The sequence below is a fragment of the Pistacia vera genome, unplaced genomic scaffold, assembly GCF_008641045.1.
Source record: "Pistacia vera cultivar Batoury unplaced genomic scaffold, PisVer_v2 Contig17, whole genome shotgun sequence".
Classification (NCBI taxonomy): Eukaryota; Viridiplantae; Streptophyta; class Magnoliopsida; order Sapindales; family Anacardiaceae; genus Pistacia; species Pistacia vera.
Genome location: NW_022195789.1, coordinates 29,044 through 35,106, shown reverse-complemented (window position 1 = coordinate 35,106; position 6,063 = coordinate 29,044).

Sequence of the window (6,063 nt, the reverse complement as noted above, 5' to 3'; positions counted from 1 at the left end):
GTATGTTTTAGTAGTTTTAAGTTACTGGAATTAACAGATTTTACCTTTGCGTTAAAAGGATGAATGTGGAGAGGTCATTCAGCTTGGTTCTTCCGGTGTGTAATGGATTTGCGTCGAGTTCTGGTTTCAAATGAAGGGTCAATTTTCTTGTGGGAATGACTACGCTCCTAAGGTTTGCTTTAGTTTGTTCTTAGTGTGTTTGCTTCACTCCTAAGAAAATCAATTGCAGATCTCCATTGACTTACGTTGTTTCTTTTGTAGGCAAGAACCGTACATAATCACCAAACAAAGAGAAAGGTGACTGAGGAAGAGCATAAGAAATTTCTTGAAGCCCTGAAGCTGTATGGCCGGGCTTGGCGGAGATAGAAGGTAATTGAGTCACGTTATTGTTTTTTGAGGAAGCGTTGTGATGTCCCTGAATGAAACCATATCGTTTTCATAAGAACATGTTGGCTCAAAGACTGCAGTTCAGTTCGAAGCCATGCTCAGAAATTCTTTTCTAAGGTTTACTGCTCTTATACCATATCCATTCTACCATATGATATGATATAGACTGAAGTAAGTTGAAAATTGTGTGAACCCCAGGTGTTTTTAAGACTTTTAGAAGGGTTCATTTGTTCATTCTTAATGTTGTTCTTACCGTTTCTGCCTTCATGATAGGTTGTTCGTGAGTAAGTGGCAGAACAACAAGCCACTGGAACCATTGAAATTCCCCCTCCTCGACGAAACGAAAACCTGGGATCCTTACCCTCGTAAATGTGACTAAGCACTTGTCAAAGAAAGCCAACCCAGAGCTGCCTAGAAGGTTATCTCCAACTTATCTGTTCAGAACAGGAAAACCAATCTCCAACATCAGTATTATCTGCAGTGGTTCGGCGATTTTGGTTTCTCCGTTCGAATACACCTAATGCAGCTTATCACCGTTTCATCTGCTGACCCTGTCCATACGGTGGATTAACACTTTCCCGCCCAAATCTTCACCCGAAGAAAGTGGAACTCCACCTGTCTTAGCTGGTGGATTCAGTTTTGGATGAGCAGTACCCACGGTACTACCACACCCTCAACAATCAGATTTTGAATACTGATTATTTTGCCAAAAAATTTATGGTTTCTTGTTATGGTTCTATTTTCTTTTGGTTAGGTGCCACAAAACTTGAGTGTTTCCAGAATTTGCTAGAGAAGTCTCTGCTGATAAAGCATCTACCCGGAGCTTAAGCTGTTTGGTAGAACCGTATTAGTACTGAATCCCATAGACCGAATTCCCCATGCAGGGACTCTAAATCATTGCCTTCAGAAATGAATGAAGGAAGACCTTTGCAATTATTGCCGTTGTCATCTGGGATAATAAATGTGGTTGGAATCATTTTTCAGATGCAGCACCTGCGGGTCTCTGTTTACGCAATTCCCAGATAGAAATTTAAATCAGGTGGAAGCTTCGCTGCTCCTCTGCAATTGTGGACTTTATATGGGAGTCCCCCTTTCCGTCTCTCCATACCATAAGAGGAGACAGTGAGGTACATGTAGATTTAATCTCCAAGAAATCCAGAGAAAGAATTTCAGAAGGAAGGATCTTGGACTGCTTCAAACTCAAAATCAGTAATGAGGAAGACAGTTTTGATAAACATTCAGAGGGCGAAACTCAGAGTTGCCGATTTTCTTTTGACAAGCAGGAAAAGGAGCCGATGTAATTTTGAGTTAAACCTGGAGAAATCTGCCTTCTCCGTAATAAAAGCAAGCCTGACAAGAGTATGAAGGGTTTATGCCATATAAGAAACGTGTGGCAGAAAGAGAAGCTCCATATCAACTATAACAGGCGAGCAAGAATCCGCTTCGTCTCCGGTGATGGCAATGGGTACACTCATTAGAGTTTCTTGAGAGCTGTATGTTTTAACGGTTGAAGAACTGAATCAGGTGCACTAACAACTGGATAGCGGGTTGGGTGCTTGTGGAAAAACCAAAGCGTCTGGTATATACAACTCACATACATCTAGTTAGTTTTTCACCCCACTGTTGAATCCATAATCTGCCCCTTCCTGTATGTTAATTGTTACATATTTTTCCTTTTGAGTAGCATTTATTTCTTTAATTCTTTTCCTTCTTTGAACCGTGAATTCCTTGCCTAATTTTGCCGTATCATTGTATATATCCACGACTAGTTTCTATGATTAGATGTTAATGTTAATTATGTGGAAGTATTTGTTGTTGTGCTGTACTGATAATGTAGCTAGTTCCAAATGTTTGTTGCATTTTTTTTTTTTTCCAGAAACGATGCTAGTCAACAAGAAGGTCCGTAAGAATAAGACGCGGCATCTTTTTATACAGTTTGTGCTCAGCCAACATAAACTCTAATTCAACAACCATGAACGGAAACCTCAATTTTTGACAATTGAAATCAAACGAATTGTGGTTTGTAAGTTTGTATATTTTTCTTTTCTCTATTAAAGGCTACCAAAATGAATCCAATTATAAAACCAAACATGTCAAGTCTACTTGATCTACCATTATAATTATTTTCAAATCCTGACGGATAAAATAACCAGACAGCTCAAAGAGAAAGTAATCTTTGGAAAAATAATTCTTAAACCAATATTAATTATTAATAATGGGATGAAATAATTACTTTATTCTCATTTCTAAACCCATGATTCAATTTCTTTTTCCATATTGATTTCAAGTTTTTGTGGAATGTTGGCTAGTGTAGTGAAGGTAAGAGATTGTAAGTTGATTCTTTTTAAACTAGAGAAATAAGTGTGCAATAAATAATGTCTATTTATTCACCTAGTTTCTTAAACCCATCTACCGATTAGATTTAGATGGAGGGTAGATAAATTGTGTCTCTTTTTAAGTCTAGAAAGTTTCTCTAAAGTCTAAACTTTAACATTTTGAAAATTAAAATTAGTAAACCGGAATTTCTCAAATTTATCTCGATCCTAAAACTTTCTTTTGCCTTGGTTTCGGGTATGCTATCCTCAAGAGTTCCATTTTTTTTTTTTTTTAAAAGAGTGACCGGACAGCATTAGGGTACCGGCGTCCGCGTCATATGGTTTGGGTCCAATCTGATCCAAAGGGTTCAAAATTTGTTTTGTTTAAAACCCAAACAAAACAAGTATTTTGAGTATCGTTAGCTTAGGTGGGATTGTTGGGCTGTAAGCTTATTATTCAAAGTTTACCTAACAGTAGCAATAAGAATCCTTTGGTTGGGTTCTTTTAAGTAAACGCAATTAATTATATTTAAGGGCGTTTGGTTGGAGGTAATGAAAGATTACTAGGGTTATATCATCTTATATTACTTTATTATCATGTTTGGTTATCAAGTAATATAAGATACCAGTAATCTTGCATTATCAATAGTTATTACTGTTGGTAATATTGGAGGTAATCTGATTATCTCTATTTTCTTAGGTATTGTAAGATTACCTTAGTAATCTTATTTTTATTACAATTCTATCCCTTATTAATAAAAATTTTGGACAATAATGCCCCTGTTTTAAAATAAATTTACATTACTATACCATTTCAATTTTACCCTTGTTTAATTAAGTTTTTAGACTATAATGCCTTTATATTTAAAACAAATTACAAACCACCATCGCCACCCAACCACCACCGCCGACAGCGGGCCAACCACCATGGACCACCGCCAGAAAGTCACTTGAGTCCCTAAAAATGACCGAGATTCGTTGGGAGGCTCTGGGAGGCTTTGATATGGCCATTTTCGGCCATATTGATGGCTGAAAATGACCATATCAAGCCAGATCTGACCGTTAACGACCAGATCTCCTTGGCCATTAGTGACCAGATCTAGGCAAGATCTGGTTGTTAATGGCTAGATCTGGCCTGATATGGTCATAAACGGTCATATCGGAGCCTCGTGGTCACGGTGAGCTACTCACGGCGACTTCCGAAGACTTCCGAAGATGGTTTGCAATGGTGTCAGGGGGTGGGGCTGATTTTGTCATAAATTAAAGTTTTATATAAGCGGATGTTTTAGCTAAATCTAAAATATTGGGGTTAAAAGAAATTATTCAAAAATTAATATTATATTAATATTTAAAAGAAGAGCAAATTAGTAATTTAAATAACATACCCACCAATTTATTCCCTCTAAGGGCATCTCCACCCATCACTATTTTGGGTTGGAGATGATCAAAATAGCATGAATTTCACTCCAACCTAGCGCCATTTTTTGCACCAATTTGGTGCCCCACTACAGTGCCACACCAAATTTGGTGTAACACTGTTCATGCACACCAATTTGGCATGGCACTGTTCAAACAGTACATTTTTTTTTTTTTGTTATTTGTATTTAAGTTAATTTGTTGAAATTGTTGTAGATGAAAATGTCCGATTTCAAAATTTTTTTGCTCGATATAGACAAATCAAGGATACAGAGGCTCACCATGCTCTTCGAAATGGATTAATTGATCATTTGTGAGAAGAATATACTAATTCAGAAAATTAAATTACTATCAATATGAAATTTTACTTTTGTGTTGTTGTCTTTTTTTTTTTTTTTTTTTTTTTTTTTAAGACCATCTCCAACCACAAACCAAATTGATGTAAGTTTTACACCAAATTGGTGCGATTTTTTGTGTATTTCACTATTGCATCTCCAACCCATTGCATCAAATATTACACCAAAAAAAATATTCTCTTTCTTTTTCTTTCTATGTAATAATCAACAATTAATCTATTTTACTCATTATTTTTGTATATATTAAAAATATTGGGAATGATATTTTTATTAAATAATAATTACTTTGAAAATTATACTAATTTAATAAAATTAAGCATTTATTTAATCAAATAAACTTTAGATTTAATATAAAAAAACATTACATCTAATATAAGATGATACAAAAAAAAAAAAAAAAAAAAAACAAAAAAAAAAACAACAACAACACAATCATAAGTAAAATTCCATATTGATAGTAATTTTATATTCCAAGTTATTGTATTTTAATTTTGCATTAATAAAGTTTTATTTAATTTTTTATCATTTTTTTGATAATAATTATTATGAATTTTTATTATAAATATTAATAAATAAAAATCAAATTAACAATAATACAAATAAAAAAATACATTTTTTATGGTGTTGAACAGTGTCACACCTTTGGTGTAAAGTAAACAGTCACGCCAAATTTGGAGTGAGACTATTCACTTACAACCATTTGGTGTAGTGTTTACTTTGGGATGGAGCATTTTTTCACACAATTTTGATGTTTTGGCATTGGGTTGGAGATACCCTAACCAAATAATTAATATAACATAACCCCATCAACCAACCAACATTTTCTAAAGATTCTCAATATCTTCAAGGTAATATGAGATTCCAGTAATCCAACATTTCCTAAACTAAGGTACCTTAGAGTTACTCACACCTCACCAATAGATCAAAGAAGCCTCATTCTTAAAAAACATCTCATTTCAAATTTCAAAATTAATTTTTTTTATAGCACCCTGTAAATTTCATAAATACCCTTCCTTCATTTTCATTTTATTTTAAAAGAGTTAACTATTAGTCCCTTCACTTATGCTGTATAATACACCTCTCTTCACCTTTATTCCTAAATAAATTTTTAATAATTAACTTGAAAGTTCAAAAAACTTAATGCAATAAACAAAAAAAAAAAAAAAAAAAACACACTTACATGAGCAAAAACTCACAACACCATTTCACAAAGCAAAAGATTTCAATCGCATTTACCTCTGCGATTTATTAGTCCTTTCTATTACTCGCCAATTCGCCTTTGTTTTTTATTTGTTTTCTTTTTTTTTTTTATTTGTTTTTGTTTGTTCCTTCTTCTCGATTTGAGGCGGTGTATTTCAATCGAGCTTCGATTCGACTAGGTTTTGCTCTTTTTCTTCTTTGAACTTCATGTAACAAAGCAATTGCTGAATTCACTCTTCCAACTTCTACCATCGAAGCAATCCCGGTATTTGAAAATATCTAGTTTGAGTGAGAGTGCGAGTGTGAGTTTGCCGACTACTAGACACTAGAATTATCTGTGTTGGTTCAATGCTTAGAAAGACGGATTAGGCATGAAAGGAAAAGGTATC